This window comes from Apostichopus japonicus, chromosome 4 (genome assembly GCF_037975245.1).
Source record: "Apostichopus japonicus isolate 1M-3 chromosome 4, ASM3797524v1, whole genome shotgun sequence".
In the NCBI taxonomy this organism is placed as follows: domain Eukaryota; kingdom Metazoa; phylum Echinodermata; class Holothuroidea; order Aspidochirotida; family Stichopodidae; genus Apostichopus; species Apostichopus japonicus.
In genome coordinates, this window is record NC_092564.1 from 11960499 (window position 1) to 11980989 (window position 20491).

Below are 20491 nucleotides of genomic sequence, written 5' to 3' on the forward strand. Positions count from 1 at the left end.
ACAGCACCTTTCCAGGGCTGTAGCAGCGCTGTAGCAGGCACTGTAGCAGGCACTGTAGCAGGCACTGTAGCAGGCACTGTAGCAGGCACTGTAGCAGGCACTGTAGCAGGCACTGTAGCAGGCACTGTAGCAGGCACTGTAGCAGGCATGTAGCAGGCACTGTCATAAATGCTCAACTGAAGCTTACAGCCGGACAAACAATCAAATTAATAAACCATCCCCTAGGCCTACCATGCATTAATGGCACATGCAATAACGTCCAAGCATTGAACAATATCACTTAGGCTCTCGTTTTGATAAATTTGCTGGATAATGATTGTGCATTAGTCATTTGTTTTGGTCAAATACTCTTTGGACCATATAATACTGACTATGGGACTCTACAATTATGTCCTTAGAATTCATATGACCTATTGGTTGGGTGGTCCCCATGCGTGCTGGTTTTAATTATGGCCTTACGTATTTTTTTGTTAGGTCCCGTTACATTCATTTATGAAGTGATAATTTAGTGGTCAGTTTAATTGGTCAAGCACTCTTTGGACCGGGCAAGACGCATTATGGTACCCTTCTACAATGTCTTTAGAATTCATATGACCCATTGGTTGGGTGGTCCAAGGCGTGCTGCTGGTCTTGACTGGGGCCTAAAGATTTTTGCAGGTCCATTTACATTCATTAACAAATTGATGATTTAGTGGTCAGTTTAATTGGTCAAGCACTCTTTGGACCAGGCAAGACGCATTATGGTACCCTTCTACATTGTCATTAGAGTTCATATGACCCATTCTTTAGGAGGTCTAAGGCGTGCTGCATGGATGAGGGCCCAAAGATTTTTCGTGGTCCCGTTACACTCATTAAAGAAGTAATGATTTAGTGGTCATTTAAATTGTTCAAGCACTCTTTGGACCGGGCAAGCCGCATGATGGTACTCTTCTACAATGTCTTTAGAGTTCATGTTAACCATCGGTTTGGTGATCCAAGGCGTGCTGCATGGATAAGGGCCCAAAGCTTTTTCGTGGTCCCGTTACACTCATTAGAGAAGTAATGATTTAGTGTTCATGGACCGGCCATGACGCATTATGGTACCCTTCTACAATGTCTTTAAAGTTCCTATGACCCATTGGTTGGGTGGTCCAAGGCGTGCTGGTTTTGATTAGGGCCCAAATGTTTTTATTTCAGTTCCCGTTACATTCATTTAAAAAAATTGTTAATTTAGTGGTCATTTTAATTGGTCAAGTACTCTTTGGACGCATTATAGTATCCTTCTACAATGTGTTAAGAATTCATATGACCCATTGGTTAGGTGGTCCAAGGCGTGCTAGTCTTGATATAGGGCCTACAGTGATTTCTTCAGGTCCTGGTACATTAATTTAGAAACTGATGAAGTAGTGGTCATTTTAGTTGGCTAAGAACTATTTGGACCGGGCAAGATGCATTATAGTACCCTTCTACATAGTCATTAGAGTTCATATGACTAAACCTCTTTCCACGACCAAATGTTGAACATCTTGTAAGCAAGCTTTTGTCTTGCCAGAGGTGTTACGTCGATACCATTGTCGAATACGTAACTGAATAGGTAGCAGTTACTCATTCGCGAATATCGAACGAGGAACGTGGAATAAGTATCTAACTTCACATCGGTCAAAGTTTAAGCTAAGGAGCGCGAATTATGATCTGTATATAAAGCTCACGAAAGGTTGCACGAGCAGTTCGCTTCCTGGCAGCCGTTGGCTAACAATTCATACGTAATTGTAATTTGTAGCCTATTCTGTACGGGTAGTAACTGCCAAAGAATTTGAATGGCGAAGGTTGTTCATTAGTTTTGTGGAGCAAGTTAGTACTTCACATTGTTTGAGTCAGCGAGCGTGAGAAATTAGGCTAGCCTATCATATAATAGTATAGCTTAGGCCTAACAATAGGCTGGCTCACGTAGCTAGCGGCGTCTATAGTAAGTTGGAATGCTAACCTAGGCCTAATATGATATTCACTAGACAATTTACGTAAGTAAAGTAAGTCACTTTATTTCTTCCGACAAAAAACTAGACCTAGCTGTTTGGGCCTAATTACTTTCTGGTTAAGGCTAGTACAGTTAGGGTAGCCTAGGCCTAACTTAATTAATTGTCTTTAAATTCCTACCAGACTAAGTAGCCTACCATAGCCTAGGCTATGCCATCTAGCACTTAACAGTAACACATTCTCAAGAAACTAACTCGCAACCGGACAAATTAGCTTAGGATGAAAGCTCTCTCTCATTGCTTTTTTTCCCCATCATGACAGGCCGGCTCCTGTTAGATATTTAATTATTTTTATAGGGTTGAAACAAACGTTTTTCAGGGGAGGAAAGAAAGACAGCTTGGCTGTGGAAAGAATTCATTTAGGTAGTGAAGCAACGGTATGTGGTAAATGTATCTTAAGATTTAAGAGAGTTTGGTGAAAGAAAGGAACATATTTCAAAGAGACACAAGTTGTAGTAATTGAAGAAACTGGTAAATGGGAAAACATTTTAAGGGGAGGAACAAAGGAAGGCATATACCTATACTATAGGCTAAAGAGTAAAGTTTCTATGTTATTTCATTCCATAATGAATGCCATACAACCCATAACCACTATGGATTCCACACATGTTAATTACCCCATGTTCGCATACAAACAAACGGGCCTCTTCACAAACACTTTTCATCTTTCAATCACTGAACAGTGACACAAGTTCAGTAAGGTACCTGGTCACATTTTTTATTTTCCTTCATACTATCATAACTTTCTTTAGCTTACTCTACAAAGAGAATATGCCGTATGAGCCTACAGAACAACAGTCTTCTCCAATGAAAATAGTATGTTAGTTTCCTTAACCATGTTATTTTTCACCCTTAACGTTACCTTTCTCTCTTAAATCTTTCCCTACAGTTTTTCCACTTACAACATCTATTCTTTCCACATAGTCTAGCCAATATTCCTCCCATGAAAAACCATAGTTAACTCCCCTGAAAAATGTTTTCTCATGAAAACGTACTTGACTCCCCTATGATGTAGGGAAAGTAAGTTACTCAACTTTTTAGTGGGAGGAAAATAACATTGTTAGGGGAGAGAACAAATTGCCCCAGGCTAGGCCTACCACCAAAGCGGAGGCTACAGGTACAGTAGATAGAGATCAGGACGAACTACCTTATCCTGGGCTTGTTATACAAGCAAAGGTACTGTACTTTGTAAAATGAAATTCTCAAGCAATTAGGCCTAGCTCTGTGGTCTAATTGATGTTGGTGATGGTTCAAATATGGAGAAAACTCTATATATATGCAAGCTGATTTTACCTAGCGTAGGCAACTAAATTGATATACATGTATTAATTTGATCAACTAGCATAATTTTGACCTGAAGCTAGGCTTAACAGTATTGGTCCAACTCTCGGCATATCTTTATGAGTCCATAGACTTCTTTTGATGCCTAAGGCATGATTTTATAGTCGGCAGAACTGTTTCACTGAAACTTTGATTATTATTAAACCGAATTCCGAAAAACTTTGCTAAGTCGACCTCTCATTGTTGAGTAATTGTCTTTAATTTGGTTTTTAATTTGAAAACATTGATTAAGTTGTGAGGAACACAACTCATGGTAACACATATTAAGAGTATTGAGAGATAAGTACAATATATAGTATCTCTGTCCTTGTTCAGTGATATAGAATATTATTATGCAGGTGTTAGAAGTCATGGAAGCACATGAGGGTTTACCATGAATATACCAATATGTTGTAGGTACTTGTGTATAAGGCCGAAAAGCCAGTTTTCATCTTTGCTAAGTGTACGTTGTAGCTTAAGTGTCGCTCCTTATTTCACTTGTCAAGTTTCTTGTTTCAAGAATGATGTTTATTTTAAAAAAAAATTCAATTTTCCAGTTCTTCATGAATGTGCTTGCTAAGTTTGTTTTAACTAGTACATGCTCTCAAAAATTGTTTGGCTGATGAAATGTTCTCAAAATTGTGTTCAATTCATTCCTTACTATTGGCTTGACCATTATAGTGAACAATGTACATCAAAGGAAGTTTTGGCATTTTGTGAAGTACTCCATATATAGGGAGCAATGTCTAGTAAGGTTCATTAATAAAGTCATATATTGCAAGTATTAAAAATAAACAGGCACTTAGTAACAAAAAGAGGTACAGTTTATTAGTGTTTGTAAACATTCATCGGAAAGGTACTGTATCTGCATACGCAAACTGGAAGATGATCTTATGTAAAACTACTAAAAAACTACTAAAATTTATTTCACACCATAGGTATATATATACATATTGCTTTTATATTTGTCTTTACACCATTGCATTGGCCACACTGATTCACAAGAAGACTCCATGAACTGACTAACATCCTGCTGGAGGTCTGAAACATTGAAGATTCTGTAATGCTTCCGTTTAGGTATGCAGTTTACTATAGTAACACAGAAATATTTAAGCTCTGATATTCGTTTCGTTTATTTCTGCCGTTAAACCACAATGATGTACATTTGTTTATACATAGTTATATCAATGAGGCAGCAGTCAGGGTTGTTTAGGTAGTCAGGGGGAGGGAGAAAGGGAGGGAGTGGATGAAAATGAGTCTAGTTGCAATGTCTACAGTATCTGCTTTCCAATATATGAAATCTTCTTATCTTTTACAGTACTCTCTCAGGTGAAAGAAGAAGATGAAGAAAATGTCAGAAAATTGTGAGTCTTGGATGTCTGTAATGAAGCTGGATCCTGTTTAGAACAAGTGTTTGAAAGACCATTAACTCCACCAAATACGAGAAGATACTTCAAGCCTGTCCTCTACAGAGAGATCTGGAAGTGTTATCTCGAGGTGATTTAACAGAAATTGGAGAAAAAGTAAGATTCAAGGGAAACATCAGTGTGAGCCAGTATCATGAACATCAGTCAGCTTGTCCTCTCAACAGTTGATTGTTGCCAAGATCAGTGCTTAATGTAGGAGACACGGTGCCTAAGCCTGTTGGAACCAGTCGGTATTTGGTGTGGTGCGTTTTTGTGCTAAATGTACAAGACACGGTGCCGTAGCCTGTTGGGACCATTCAGTATTTGGTGTGGTCTGATTTTGTGTTAAATTTACGAGACACGCCTTAGCATGTTGAAACCAGTAAGTATTCGGTGTGGTCTTTTTTTGTGCTAATTGTATGAGACACGGTGCCTTAGACTGTTGGAACCAGTCGGTATTTGGTGTGGTAAGTTTTGTGCTAAATGTACGAGACACAGTGCCTTAGCCTGTTGGAACCAGTCGGTATTTGATGTGGTCAGTTTTGTGCTAAATGTACGAGACACAGTGCCTTAGACTGTTGGAACCAGTCGGTATTTGGTGTGGTCAGTTTTTGTGCTAAATGTACGAGACACAGTGCCTTAGACTGTTGGAACCAGTCGGTATTTGGTAATTTCTTGTTTTTGTGCTAAATGTAAGAGACACGGTGCCTTAGACTGTTGGAACCAGTCGGTATTTGGTGTGTTCTTGTTTCTGTGCTAAATGTTCAAGACAAGGTTCCTTAGCCTGTTGGAACCAGTCGGTATTTGATGTGGTTTTTTTTTGTGCTAAATTACTATTCTTACAGAAAGGCTGAAGAAGTTCCATGATATAGTTTGTACAGAGTTACACATTCCACTCATTCCAAGCAACCATGACAACATCAAAATGAAGCTAATTGGTGTCTTAGTTTAGTGGCATGAGATGCTAATTAATGAAGTCTGTTTTTGTGCTAAATTATTAAGACATGGTACCTTAGTTTATTGGTATTAGTTTTTAGCTCATACCAGCATGCTGGTGTGAGCTATTGTTACAGTGCGGCGGCGTCTATCACTCTATCACTCTATCCGTCAACAATTGGTAAAACCGCTCCCACTTGCACAGTGTTTAATGGAATTTCATGAAACTTGGATACAAAGACCATTGGGTATAGGGCCATCAGAGATGGTCCGAAATTTGGGGTCAAAGGTCACTTGTGGGCCGTAATGGGCCATTTTGTGGAAATACGCCAAATGCTTCTTCTCTTACAGATTCCATGGTACAATGTTGAGGGTTTGTCACGATAGTACTATGGAAGTTTTACCTTCAGGGTGTTCATGAATTTGAGATCAAAGATCAACTAGCGGTCTTTTATGGCCCGGGCCGCAGCCCTATATTTTCAAATTACTTCCGTTCGTACAGTGTATGGCCAGTTATAATTAAACTTGGTCACAACGTTCCTCGGGATAAGGGTTACGAGGGGTGTTCGGAAAATTTAGGTCAAATGTCATTTAGGGTTCATCGGGGGTCATTCTTTGTAATAATTTCAAATATCTCAATCTCCTCAAGATTTTGATGGATCACATTCAAAGTTGAACTGATGATTGTTTGATTGTGTATAAATAAGGTGATGCCTAATAATTTTTGTTCAAAAGGTAATTAATTACAATTAATCCACATTGTTTAAAAAAATATGAGCCTTCACCTTTTTGCCAAAGCTCCTTTAATTTGTCTCCCAGTCTCTGCAGTGTTTGTTTACATTTGTGGTTAAGCTCTGCAGAGGCTGTTAGTGGAATTAAAGCAGGACTGGGAGTTGTTATTAACTGTTGAACTGTAAGCATGAGAGCCCTATAGCCAATCAGCACTTGCCGATTCTTAGAAGTCTTTGAGCCTGAGGTATGTAGGCAGCCAGCCAAAATTTTGGGAAGGCATGCTTGTGAAGTTATGTCTGCTCAGGTAGGTAGAGGGGAGAAAGTTTAGGGTAGGTCAGTGGTACTGTTTGAGAGAGTGGGTAAAATAGGATTTAAAGGGGGGAAAACAGGAATTATAGCCAGTGGTGTGGCCAGGATTCTGCTAACGGAGGGGGGGGGGGGTTATTGCCGTTTTGAGCTAGGGGTATACTGTAAATTTGTCTTTGAACCTAAAATGTTTGGCCTCATGGGCCCAAAATAGGTGGAATCTGAAAAATGGCCTGAAAGTTGGTGGGCCATAAAGTTTTGTGGGCCCTACATTTTTGAGCTCGAAAAGGTATGAGCTCTGCACCATTGGTGCTCTAGTTAATTAGTGTTGTCTGTTTTGTGCCAAATGTTGGAGACATTGTGCCTTAGCCGGTATTTGGTGTTGCCTGTTTTTATGCTAAATGTATAAGACCTCAGCCTTAGCCTATTGGAACCAGTCGGTAATTGGTGTGGTGTGTTTGTATTAAATTGATAAGTTCTGCCTTAGTTTATTGATATGAGTTGCTAATTAGTGTGGTCTGTTTTGTGCTAAATTAATGAAACCTGTTGCCTTAGTTTGTTGGAATGAATTTGTAATAAGTATTTTGGTTGTCTTAAAGTAATAAGACATTGTCCCTAGTTTGATGGAACGAGTTGGTATTTAGTGAGGTCTTTTTTGAGAGTTGTTCAAACCAGTGTCCAATAACTTCTACTGACCCATATTATTCCATTTCTTTCACAAATTGCCCCTCTAGAAGAGTGCACATCTTTTGTCTCACAGCTGACAGTTTGGTTGTTAACAGGGTTTGACTTTTTTACTTTTGCTGATACTTTGAAGAAAAGTGACTAATTTGTTATGTATTCCTCTCCTTTCATCAGAGATCTGTGGCCAATGTTGCTCAACAAGCTTGGATCCAAAATGATACCGTGAGAGGAAACGTTCTGTTTGGTAATGATCTCAACTACACCAAATACAAGATCCTTCAAGCCAGTCTTGTCCTCTCAACAGTTGATTGTTGTCAAGATCAGTGCTAAATGTAGGAGACACTGTGCCTTAGCCTGTTGGAAACATTCGGTATTTGGTGTTGTCTGTTTTTTTGCTAAACCTACGAGACACTGTGCCTTAGCCTGTTCGAACCAGTCGGTATTTGGTGTGGTCTGTTTCGTGATAAATTAAAGAGACATTGTGCCTTAGTTTGGTGGAATGAGTAGCTAATTAGTGTGGTCTGTTTGTGCTTAATTGAAGAGGAGTGCTGTGATAATTTGTTGGTAATTAGTGTGGTGTGTTTGTATTAAATATATAAGTTTTGCCTTAGTTTATTGATATGAGTTGCTAACTAGTGTGGTCTGTTTTGTGCTAAATTAATGAAACCCGGTGCCTTAGATTGTTCGAATCATTTTGTAGTTAGTAATTTGGTTTCTTAAATTGATGATTGTTGCCTTATATTGTTGGTAAGAGTTGCCAACTAGTGTGGTCTGGGTTGTGGTAAATTAAAAAGACAGTTGATTGTTGTCAAGATCAGAAAACTCAAAGATGAGCTGATTTGATGGAAAAACACCAGCTAAGCTGGAAAGCTGCAATATACAGTCAAGGTTAGTCACAAGAAAGAAAGGTTCCTAAAAATGTAATATATATTTACTTGTGTTTCCACCAGTAAAGTTTCAATCACAGCCTAAACTTTGTTGTAATTAGTTGCTTATTAGTGTTTAATGTTTTGTGCTAAATGTACGAGACTAACTTTGAAGAAAATTTGCTAATTTCTTTTGCATTCCTCTCCTTTCATTAGGGATCTGAGGATTATGTTGGTCAACAGCTAACTTTTTGACATAGCGCCACCCCATCATCCTTCAATCTATTACTTACCCGCCATTTACAAAACGTACGCGTCCTTGAATACCAACACAACGCTACCGAGTACACTTTTGATTCATAGTGTGTCTCTTCACAAGGAGTTCCTATTCTTTCCGTCTGCCGTCTAAGGCTGGAGACTAATTCTTTCTGGTAAGTGAAGTCTATGATCAATTTCATTGTATAGAAGCCATTTAAAACCCGTAGGGAAGGGGCTGTTTTGCCAATATGACAACCCCTTACCCACCTATAACCGCCCCCCTAGTCAAAAACCTAAACCTCTCTGATTTTGGCATAGACATTAATGACTGGATCCCTGTACAAAAAAGACAAAGTCCAAACTCCGTTGAAATAAACCCATCTCCTAACTCCAAACCAACCACCAAAAAGTCCGCTCAAACAATCATTGTATCAGGCATCTTACCAGAACTATGAAAAAACCCAATAACACTTGCTAAACTAATCAATGAAGAAAAAACCAAATGCCATGATCTCATATATAAACCATCTTTGTAGTAACAACATCCTAATCACCCCATATGACCCTAAATCTGCAAATATCCTCCTGAAACCATAGAATAAACTAGGCAACCCCAAACCAAGAATCCCCCAAAAAGTAAGACAAAGAAACTTCTCCGTAGTACCCTGTGGCATAAACCCTGAAATTCAAATCAAAGATATTGAACAAGAACTCAAAGACCAAGAATACATCCCCAATACAACTTAAAGACTCATTAGTCATTCCACAAACAATCCAACTTGGAAAGTAAAAATAACGTTTGAAGAACAAGAACCTCAACAATCCCTAATCAAAGAAGGTTTCTACTTAGGATACTATAAACACAAAACAGAAGAATACCACAAACCCCCCCCCCCCCAAATCACTCAATGTTTCAAATGTCAAATTTTTGGACACACCCACCATACCTGCAAAAAATCAAACCAGATGTCTCAGATGTGGCAAAAACCACAGAGTTGAAGACTGTCCCAAACCAAAAGAAAACATAATGTGCCAATTGCTCAGGGACTCATGCCGCCCTTTCCAAAGGATGCCCAAAATTTAAAGAAGCTAAAACTGAAGCTAATAACAAACAACAACAACAAAGAACTTATGCGAATGTAACCAAATCTACCCCTAAAATTGAAATAAGAAATAAAATCGCCACTGAAAAAAAACTTAATATCGCAACCTTTGTAATTGAATTAGTACAATTAACCTTCCAAAAAGCCGACATTAATATTAAATCCGACGACCTTGCCAGTTATGCCACCATGTTAACACTAAAACACCTAAACTTAAATATCCCCAAAACTGTAATTATGGAACATCTCCACCAACCTTCAGTATTTAGCCCTCCTCAATCACCTACATGACAAGCACACTCCCTCCTTTGGTCAAGTTCCTCCACCTAAACATCAACAGTATCCTTCCAAAATTAAGCCTCCTACTTAGTATATTCACCAACCACTCCCCGGATATCATTTCGTTAAACGAAACTAAACTAAATACAGATTCCCACCTTAGCATCTCTGGTTACCAAACTTTCAGACACGATATATCTCGCTCTATGGGAGGAGTACTTATTGCTGAAAAAAACAACCTCAAAGCCACTCTCCTCTCAAATCCAACCAAAACAAACAATTGAAATTGTACTCGAAAAAGACAATAAACCGCTCCACATTATTAGCTATTATAGTCCCCAAATGAGCCCATATCCACAATAAAAAAGTTCTAATGAAAATACAATACTACTAGGAGATCTAAATGCCCAGCACATTATTTTTGGTAGCACCAAAATATCTGAAAAAGGCATTTCCCTCTTAGAAATATGTGATAAACACAACTTAACAATAATTAACCAAAATACCAAAACTAGGATAAACCCAGTAAACAATAATACTGAACTAATTGACTATGCCATAATAGACCGGCAGCCCAGAGCACTTTGATCAAACGAACGAGGTACCAATATCTGAGTATTGGAACATTTGTGGAAAAACCCAGTATATCCAAAAGTGGACGTCTGCCGTGGTCGCTCTGCTGCATGTGGCCCATGGGGCCGGTTAAAGGGGGCCAAAAAATGCATCTGATCAAACGAACGAGGTACCACTTGAAACCAATGTCAACTTAATGCATGAATGCCACATAGTACTGAATGGCCCATGACAGACAAATTTTCTGCTGCAAAGGGCCCGCCAGACGCCCCAAAAGGGCCCCTAAAAATGCATCTGATCAAACGAACGAGGTACCACTTGAAACCAATGTCAACTTAATGCATGAATGCCACAAAGTAATGAATGGCCCATGCCAGACAAATTTTCTGCTGCTAAGGGCCCGCCAGACGCCCCCAAATATGGCCCAAATGCCCATTATCGTAGCATTGACCCAGATTAAATATGCAAGGTACCACTCAAAACCGGTTTGGAATGTTCGGGTTGACCATACAGACTATGGAAATAATCATGCCAGACAAATTTTCTGCTACAAAGGGCCCGCCAGACGCCCCAAAAGGGCCCCTTAAAATGAATTTGATCAAACGAACGAGGTACCACTTGAAACCAATGTCAACTTAATGCATGAATGCCACAAAGTACTGAATGGCCTATGCCAGACAAATTTTCTGCTGCTAAGGGCCCACCAGACGCCCCCAAATATGGCCCAAATGCCCATTACCGTAGCATTGACCCAGATTAAATATGCAAGGTACCACTCAAAACCGGTTTGGAATGTTCGGGTTGATCTTACAGACTATGGAAATCCTCATGCCAGACAAATTTTCTGCTACAAAGGCCCGCCAGACGCCCCAAAAGGGCCCATAAAAATGCATCTGATCAAACGAACGAGGTACCACTTGAAACCAATGTCAACTTAATGCATGAATGCCACAAAGTACTGAATGGCCCATGCCAGACAAATTTTCTACTGCTAAGGGCCCGCCAGACGCCCCCAAATATGGCCCAAATGCCCATTAGCGTAGCATTGACCCAGATTAAATATGCAAGGTACCACTCAAAATCGGTTTGGAATGTTCGGGTTGATCTTACAGACTATGGAAATCATCATGCCAGACAAATTTTCTGCTACAAAGGGCCCGCCAGACGCCCCAAAAGGGCCCATAAAAATGCATTTGATCAAACGAACGAGGTACCACTTGAAACCAATGTCAACTTAATGCATGAATGCCACAAAGTACTGAATGGCCTATGCCAGACAAATTTTCTACTGCTAAGGGCCCGCCAGACGCCCCCAAATATGGCCCAAAATGCCCATTATCGTAGCATTGACCCAGATTAAATATGCAAGATACCACTCAAAACCGGTTTGGATCCACACAAAAACAATATTAAATGCAAAGGTACTTTCCGCAGAGTAAAGAACTGCCAATGCAAGACAAATTTTCTTCTGCATAGGTCCCACCAGATAGAAAGAATAGGTGGCCCAATGTGGCCCTATATATGGGTCTAAAGAATTGGATATATGTGCCTTGTAACATGACATTTCAAGCTCATGATTATATTGTTTCCAGCATAAATTGGAGTTACTGTACACAAGACCAGTGTTTTATCTTATTTAGCTATTCGCTGCTCTAAGCAAAGTAAAGATAACACTTTCACCTAAGCCTCTAAATATTTTGGGATTTGCTGGCCTGGGCAAAAATTACAGTTCCCCACATTATAATTCTAACACTCTGAGGAAGAGTCTTGCCTGGCTTGGATCCACAGAACTACGGTTGGAAGAGCAAGAATGGGTGCTACAGCCCTGACTGGTTTGAGGGACCGGCTCTCCCAGATCATCTATTCCAAGAGGGGGAACTGAGCGAAGATTTTCAAAGTAGCCGACCAGACGTGGCTTCCGAGTTTGATGGCGATGATTCAAGTACTGAACCATCTTGGAGTGATGACTCCGACAATGAAACATTGATTTGAGCTTCCATTGTCTTTTTAGAATCAAGTTCATGGGAATACTTAATTTTCATAAACTTAGAGATCTGTCTGAATGGCAAATGCAGTGTCTTTTTACAATGCACACACTCCAGTGTTTAATCACTGTCAAGAGACATGAATTCTCAGTTCTTATACTTCGAACCTAACATGTGTCATGTTCAGAGTAATCACATAATGATCTTTTGTTACTATCTTTGCCAATTATGATTTTAGTACATTTTAAACTAGCAAGATGACTTTCTTCAAAGGTAAAAGATCCCTTCATAGATGAAAACAAAAACCCTCATCTAGCATTCATATTTCTGAAAAATGGATGCCACATCTATTTGTTGGACTTGTTACAAGCTATTCGAATTGAATTAGTGTAATGATGGAAGTTCTAAAAGACCAAGATGGAGTAATATACGCCAATTACTCATTTTATATTTTGTATCAGGGAATGGAGTCATACGTGGTGATATCAGTATTTGTTTGTTCAATCTTAGCATTTTAAGTCCTTTAAAGAGTGTACCTAGCATAAAGGTACATATACATTTCTATGCTTCAATTATGTATCTTTTAAAAACCATATTGGACAGTTTCAACTTGAAACTGTCCAATATGGTTTTTAAAAGATACATAATTGAAGCATTACTTTCAACCCAAACCTTTATCGTTAAGTACACGTTATAAAGCATTTTCACCATTGTTTGATAATTGTTTCTTTGTCTGAGCTTAAGAAACAAAACAATCTCTTTTGTTCGACTACATGTATGTCTTAAGATGACACTTGAGCGTTCTTTCTCAAGATTTTAAACTTTGTAGATTTACAATGCTAACGTAAACACAGTGTTTTAAGATACAAAATGATTTTTGGTTTCTTATTTACAATTCATAAACTGATTTTAATCTGCTCCAATGTTTCCAGCGAAACAAAGTAACTGTCAAGTTAAACACTGCTCACGATACAAAGTACTGACTGGATAAAAGGAAAAAGAATAGATAAAAGGAACAAGAATGGATTTGAGAATGCATTATAACTGTCAGGATCTCCCTCAAAGACTGAGTTCGCGTCATTTTTGTTTTGCTCAATGAAATGTTCAGTAATTGATACACCTACTAGTATACTAATCTCATTATTCCATTGGCCTATGTAGCGGGAAGGAATTTGAATAATTCAGGATGTTCTTGATTGTTATAGATTGGTTTCTTGTGGCATCTTAACTATTTAAACTGCATATTTCTTTTACATGTGGAGGGCCTTTTGCAGAAGAAAATTTGTATTGCATTGGCATTTCTTTACTCTGTGGAATGTTACAAATGTCATGTCACAAGGCACATATATTCTGCATCAATATACAATCCATTAGGCCCATATAGGGCCGCATTGGGCAACCTATTCTTTCTATCTGGTGGGACCTATGCAGAAGAAAATTTGTCTTGCATTGGCAGTTCTTTAATCTGTGGAAAGTACCTTTGCATTTGATATTGGTTTTTTTGTGGTACCAACTATGATTGATCATAGCCCATTTGGGGGCCCTTTTTTTTAGTGTGTCTGTTGGCCCCTTTGTAGCAGAAAATTTGTCTGGCATGATTATTTGCATAGTCTGTAAGATCAACCCGAACATTCTAAACCGGTTTTGAGTAGTACCTTGCATATTTAATCTGGGTCAATGCTACGATAATGGGCATTTGGGCCATATTTAGGGGCGTCTGGAGGGCCCTTAGCAGCAGAAAATTTGTCTGGCATGGGCCATTCATTACTTTGTGGCATTCATGCATTAAGTTGACATTGGTTTCAAGTGGTACCTCGTTCGTTTGATCAAATTCATTTTAAGGGGCCCTTTTGGGGCGTCTGGCGGGCCCTTTGTAGCAGAAAATTTGTCTGGCATGATTATTTCCATAGTCTGTAAGGTCAACCCGAACATTCCAAACCGGTTTTGAGTGGTACCTTGCATATTTAATCTGGGTCAATGCTACGATAATGGGCATTTGGGCCATATTTGGGGGCGTCTGGCGGGCCCTTAGCAGCAGAAAATTTGTCTGGCATGGGCCATTCATTACTTTGTGGCATTCATGCATTAAGTTGACATTGGTTTCAAGTGGTACCTCGTTCGTTTGATCAGATGCATTTTTAGGGGCCCTTTTGGGGCGTCTGGCGGGCCCTTTGCAGCAGAAAATTTGTCTGTCATGGGCCATTCAGTACTATGTGGCATTCATGCATTAAGTTGACATTGGTTTCAAGTGGTACCTCGTTCGTTTGATCAGATGCATTTTTTGGCCCCCTTTAACCGGCCCCATGGGCCACATGCAGCAGAGCGACCACGGCAGACGTCCACTTTTGGATATACTGGGTTTTTCCACAAATGTTCCAATACTCAGATATTGGTACCTCGTTCGTTTGATCAAAGTGCTCTGGGCTGCCGGTCTATAACCTCAAATCACCTTGCAACTAAAACTCATTCTATTCAAATCCTAGAAGATGACCTAATCAGTGACCATTTTCCACTCCGGCCTTTTTGAGCTAGACATAAATAACAAATTAACGTATAATTACAATAAAACAGACTGGACATCATTTAAAAAGGAACTCATAACAAACAACACTATCCCCAATTACCACAACAACAAGCTTAATTTCATCGGCATATATTGTGACAGCATTGCCCAACATATCTTCAATACCTTCAAAAAACACTGCCCCTTAAAAACAAAATGTACAGAAACCGAAAACTAAATAGGAATATTCTTACACTAATTAACTCAGACGTCGCCTACATAGAACCTATATGATCTCCCCAGATCCAACTCTAAAAACCTAAATTAACCAACTTAAAAAACAAATAAATAGACAAATATTGGCGGTCGCCCAAAACCGAGTCCAAAACATATGGGATTCAATCATTAATGACAAAACCCCAAAACACTTTTGGAAAAATTAAAAAAATATCATAAACCCATTACAACCCAAACACAGGTAATACAGACCAATGCCTTAGAGATAAAGTAGGTAACCTGATCACAAAAACTTAAGACCAAGAAAAGCTGATTGAATCGTACTTGAAAACTATATTCAATATCTTAGATGGCCCTCCATACGATGACAGATTCCAACACGAAATAGACCGTACAATTATCTGTAATGCAACCAGCTTTATCCCCGACTTCTAAGGATGTCTCAACAAAAGCATCCCTCTACTCGAAGAAATAGATATAAACAATTGGTATTGTGCCACTAAGTATGCAAAAATGCCTCCTCCCCTGGTCTTGACAACATAAATGACCTAATGCTAATAGATTCCCCACTGTCGGCCTCCGATACTCATTAATTCTCATATTTTCCCATTATTAAACGAACTCCTTATTTCCAAACCCTGTGGAAATCTGCCAAAATTATTTTAATACCGAAACTAAGTAAAGACACACCAAAATTCAAAACTATCGACCAATTAGTCTCCTGCCAGCCTTAGGTAAGATTTTCGAAAGAATTATAGAAAGCTGCACCAGAACCCACCTAGAACAAAATAATCACTTTGCCTGTATCAATCAGGCTAATTCCGTGCACACAAACCTACAATAAACCAAACTTTCCGCCTTTCCGAAGAAATTTGCATCGGCTTCATTAAAAAACATGATACCACTGCCCTCTTCTTGATGCCGAAAAGGCGTTTGACAAAACTTGGTACAATGGCATAAGAATTTAACTACTTAACTTTAATCTCCCCTCCAATAACACCAGACTTCTTTCCTCTTTCCTTAGTGAGCGCAATGCAAAAATATGCTACAAAAACCAACAATCAAAACCTATTCCACTTTGTGCAGGTACTCCACAGGGCACTGTTCTCAGCCCCCTCCCCTACACCCTATTTGTTAATGATTTGAACATCCCCCCTATTTAAATGCAACTATAGTCAGTACACTGACGACATAGCCAGTCTTTCAACACCTCAATCACTGCTACTCCTAATGCAACCTTCCTCTGTACCACTTTCGATAGCAAATTATCGTTTAATCGACATTGTAACAGAACTGCAGGACGCTGCTGGTCCCAACCTAAATCCATTCAAATCCTCTCACACAAATATAACTTCCCTCCAAAAACCATTATCCAAATCTATAAATCCAAAGTAAAACCGATTCTCAGTTACGGGAGCATCTCCCTGCTTACCATCTCTAATCCCAATAAAAAAATTAATCCACACCACAGCTATCGACTCGCACTCAAAATCCCTACCTATATTGCTACTTTGTACGTTCTCCGTGCAGGAAACACAAAATCTACTTTCACCCAACTTGAAGAATTCAACACCAAGTTATTCATAAACAACCTCGAGAACGACCTTTTGATTGAAGACCTCCCCCTGGAATACAAAGTCGCAACAACTCACTACTCACAAACCAAACCCTTTCTGTATTCACAATTGTTACTACTTTAAAGTCTCATTCCATTAAAAAAATCCTTTTCTAAATGGGTCCATGCCCCGACTCCAAGTATACTTATATATACAGAACAAAACAAGCAACTCCAACAATGACCGATTGATGAAAACATAAAGTAGCAACCACACCCTTACCAAACAATAGAAACCACAACCACTCCCTACCCAAACAATAGAAACCACTTCGTCTCCACAATCCTCAGTACTCAGAAATTCCTCTCCTTTAGAAATTCCTCCCTAATGGCTCTTCGACTCCGACCTCGGGTATGATTATGGCTATCCTGTCCAATGTAAATAAATAAGACTTCATTTACCAGCAATTCCCTGACTGAACATAGACAACTTTTCCAAGAAAAATAAAAAAATGTCTATTCTATAAAAACAAACTTATTATCCCCCGTAGGACCTCTCGCCAGGTCGACCAGGGGTTAATCTCCTTTTGATTTGATATCAACAACAACAAACACAAAACTTTTACTCGAATTTAAAAAAAAGGTAACTAATTCATTTATTTCATTTCATTTATTTATTTTTGTTCTATCTTAACATAAGTATGACATTTGACATAGAAGGAGATAAGAAACAAAACTTGTGAAAGGAAGTGTACAAAAAAACCCTATAGGGCTTGTCGGGTAGTGACACTCCCTAAGAAACTTAATGTGGAAGACATCATGATTAGATTTTGGTTTCATTTAATCGATAGGTGGACGTAGAGGAATTGGACACTCTTGCGCAAGATATCAACGACTTGAAGTACTCTGCTCAGGTGGCCTCCATTCTAGGTATGTACTTATAATAATATAATAATAATCATAATAATAATAATCAATTTACTGTGTTTGGAAATAAACGTTTTGCTTGTTTGGATGAAGATTAAGGATTTATGTTTTTCAAAGGGCAAAATGCAAGATGGACTATATATGAAAGGATGAATACCAAAAACTTAAGAAAATAAATAGGGTTGGGGGAGGGGGAATCAGGCAGAGACCATCATGCTACTACCCTGTTAATTTTGTGTAGGACCCTGGTTAGTTTAAAAGGGAGAAATCCCTTTAGTACCCTTGAGTTTCTGAAAGGTTTCTTCTTTGGGATAACGGTGGAGAGACATATTGAAGTTCTCTTTTGGGTCTGATCGTCAGGAAAATGCAGATTAAACTGCCGAGTCCATTTGGAACCTGGGAATTGAACCCTGCTACTGGAACAAATGTTTTCCATCAAAGCATAGACAATGATTCAGAGAAATATGGCATTTATATTAATAATCTGTTGTTTTCTTTCCCAAATTTTTCTCTTTGGTTAAACAATGAGTGAAAAGATTAATTCAGTTGGAAGCAGCACCGCCCTTTTTCACCCCCTTTTTTTTGGGGGGGGGGGGTGGTGGAGAGACCTATTAGCCCTTATGGTCTGAAAATATTACCATAGGAGTATTGTAGTGGACAGGACAGAAAACAGTTATTTTTGCTCATAGCTGAATGTATGATGTCCAGGGATCACAAGGAAGTATAAAAAGCCCGATCAAAAATGCCGTTTTTTGTACTATCGAAATTTGGCAGAATAAAGAAATTGAAAGCCAAAATAAAAAGAGTTTATCTGGCCTTGTAGACTGCAATTGAACCAGTCTCTGTCTTCTCCAAACAATAGAAAGTGGGTATCCATTTCTGTTTGTGACAGCAACAACAAAAAATGACTGCAAATTATCAAGTTTTTGTAAATTTTCTCTATTCAGGGATTCAAATCTCAAACTCCACTCCAATATACCCCCCTACTTATGAACTGTCAGGTAGCTCAAGCTGACAAACTTACTACAAAGATGAGAAGAGGCATTATGTGGTTCCTAATTGAATGACATTTCTCACAATTAATTGAATTGACTTCCCCCACCCTCCGACTACTCTCACCCATAGAAAATACCCTCCACCCGAGAATACTTTAAAAAAAAAAAGGCCATGGCTTACCAAGAACCTCTGTGCATTTATTTTCAGATTCCAATGAACCTTCCATCAGCAAAGGAATGGCGCAACTCGGTCTGAAGTACAATCAACCACTGGTGGAAAGGCTGGACCGGTACAACGCCAACCAGCCGGACCTTGCCGCCAAGCCCAACTTCACGGCATTCCCACTGGACTTAAAGCTGTCACCGTGCAAACTGCTCTTCTTTGACATAGTGCTGAACCATATAGAGTTTCCCTCCTTGGACGAGAAACTGAAACAGAATAAATCGGCCGCGCAGGGGGGTTTGGGTGGGTTCCTGCATGGATGGTGGAGTGGTGGTGAAAAGTAACTCTAGATTTTCCAAGATGTCGGAAAAAGGATCGAAAGATCGCGTCTCTCTGGGATCAAATGCGATCCCCAGTGGGAAAGTCAGCAGGCGAATAGGAGTGATATCTTTTACCAACCATGTTATTTTTCTTTTTTTACTCTCTTCTTTGGTCTTCGTTGTTACAGTACACATGTATGTGTTGGCATTATACAGTTACATGATTATATCTGCATGTATTGCATGTCGTGGTTCCGGGTACATTCAGGTGAGGCACCCACAGATTGATATATCACATTTCATAAACATCCATCATAAGACCACAGGAATGACACACATCAGGTCAAATGGGTTAGTCCAGGTTATTTGGAACTTAATCTGCGTCCGTGAGGTCTTTTGTATACAAAAGCCAGTAGTATTTGGGAGGGCTCTCACTCTTCTCCTGCGTGTGCTGTTATCATCTTTTATTTAAGTTTTATTTGATTTTATCTGTTTTTTTAGTAGAGAAAACTACACCTTGTTGCAATGCAAACACAAAGATGGGAGAAGGCCAAAAAGAATAACACTCACTTTTTTAACGTGACTTGGCAAAATGGGAATTGGAATTCTATATATTTGGATTTGGTGTTTGTGTGTTAATCTTGTTTAGAGAAAAAGAAGAAAAAACAGCATCTTTATTTGATGGGACTTAAAAGTTTTAAAAATGGGTTTCGGTTGTTGATTTCTTGGTCTACAAACATTGTGGTGCTTGACCAACTGACACTTTATGGGGGGATGTTAAGGTGACTGAATTTGATATTGGCAGGAGTTATGGATGGTAGTCGGAAGGACCAGGGGTGGGGGGGGGGTGGTGAGGCGAAGGATCGAGAAGGAGAAATGAAAGTGAAGAGGGAGAATCTTTGAATTGAATTTTCAGTTTGAAGTAGCACAGGTTTACTGATAAGGCTTTATTTAAAACTTTTTTTTTATTTGAAACTTTCAATAATGCACTCTTTGTGTATATAATTTGGGGTGTGGTAGTCGAAGCGGGGGGGGGGGGTGTGTGATTGAGACAGCAATGAAAGGGAGCAACCTTTCCACATATATGTTGTTTGTGCTATGGTAGTATCGTTTCCTTTTTCAAACTGGAGGGCAAACAATGTAAAAATTAAGTTGTCTAAAATTAATTCAAAATCAGGTTTAGTTAATAAATGAAAGTTAAAGAAAATTTTATTGATGGTAGCAGGGGTGCCATGGTATTGTAAACTGAATAATCAATCAGCCATGGAAGGCCAACTCCTTTTTGTTGGGAACTTGTCGTCAAGCAAACCTATGAATTCAAGCCCTGTCTG

The 20491-nt window shown here is 39.1% G+C and overlaps 1 long non-coding RNA gene across 5 annotated transcripts; it reads left to right on the plus strand.

The window, feature by feature from the left end:
- Nucleotides 1-1436: 1436 nt before the first annotated feature.
- Nucleotides 1437-20124, plus strand: LOC139966462 (uncharacterized). 5 transcript variants are annotated; one of them, XR_011792668.1, is made up of 7 exons: nucleotides 1457-1830; nucleotides 4338-4409; nucleotides 4651-4855; nucleotides 7571-7640; nucleotides 8479-8693; nucleotides 17607-17685; nucleotides 18886-20123. It is a non-coding gene; the product is annotated as an uncharacterized lncRNA (long non-coding RNA). The 5 variants fall into 5 exon arrangements; XR_011792669.1 differs by having other exon boundaries at nucleotides 1458-1830; nucleotides 4341-4409; nucleotides 18886-20122; XR_011792670.1 differs by lacking the exon at nucleotides 4338-4409 and having other exon boundaries at nucleotides 1437-1830; nucleotides 7571-7728; nucleotides 18886-20124.
- Nucleotides 20125-20491: the final 367 nt, after the last annotated feature.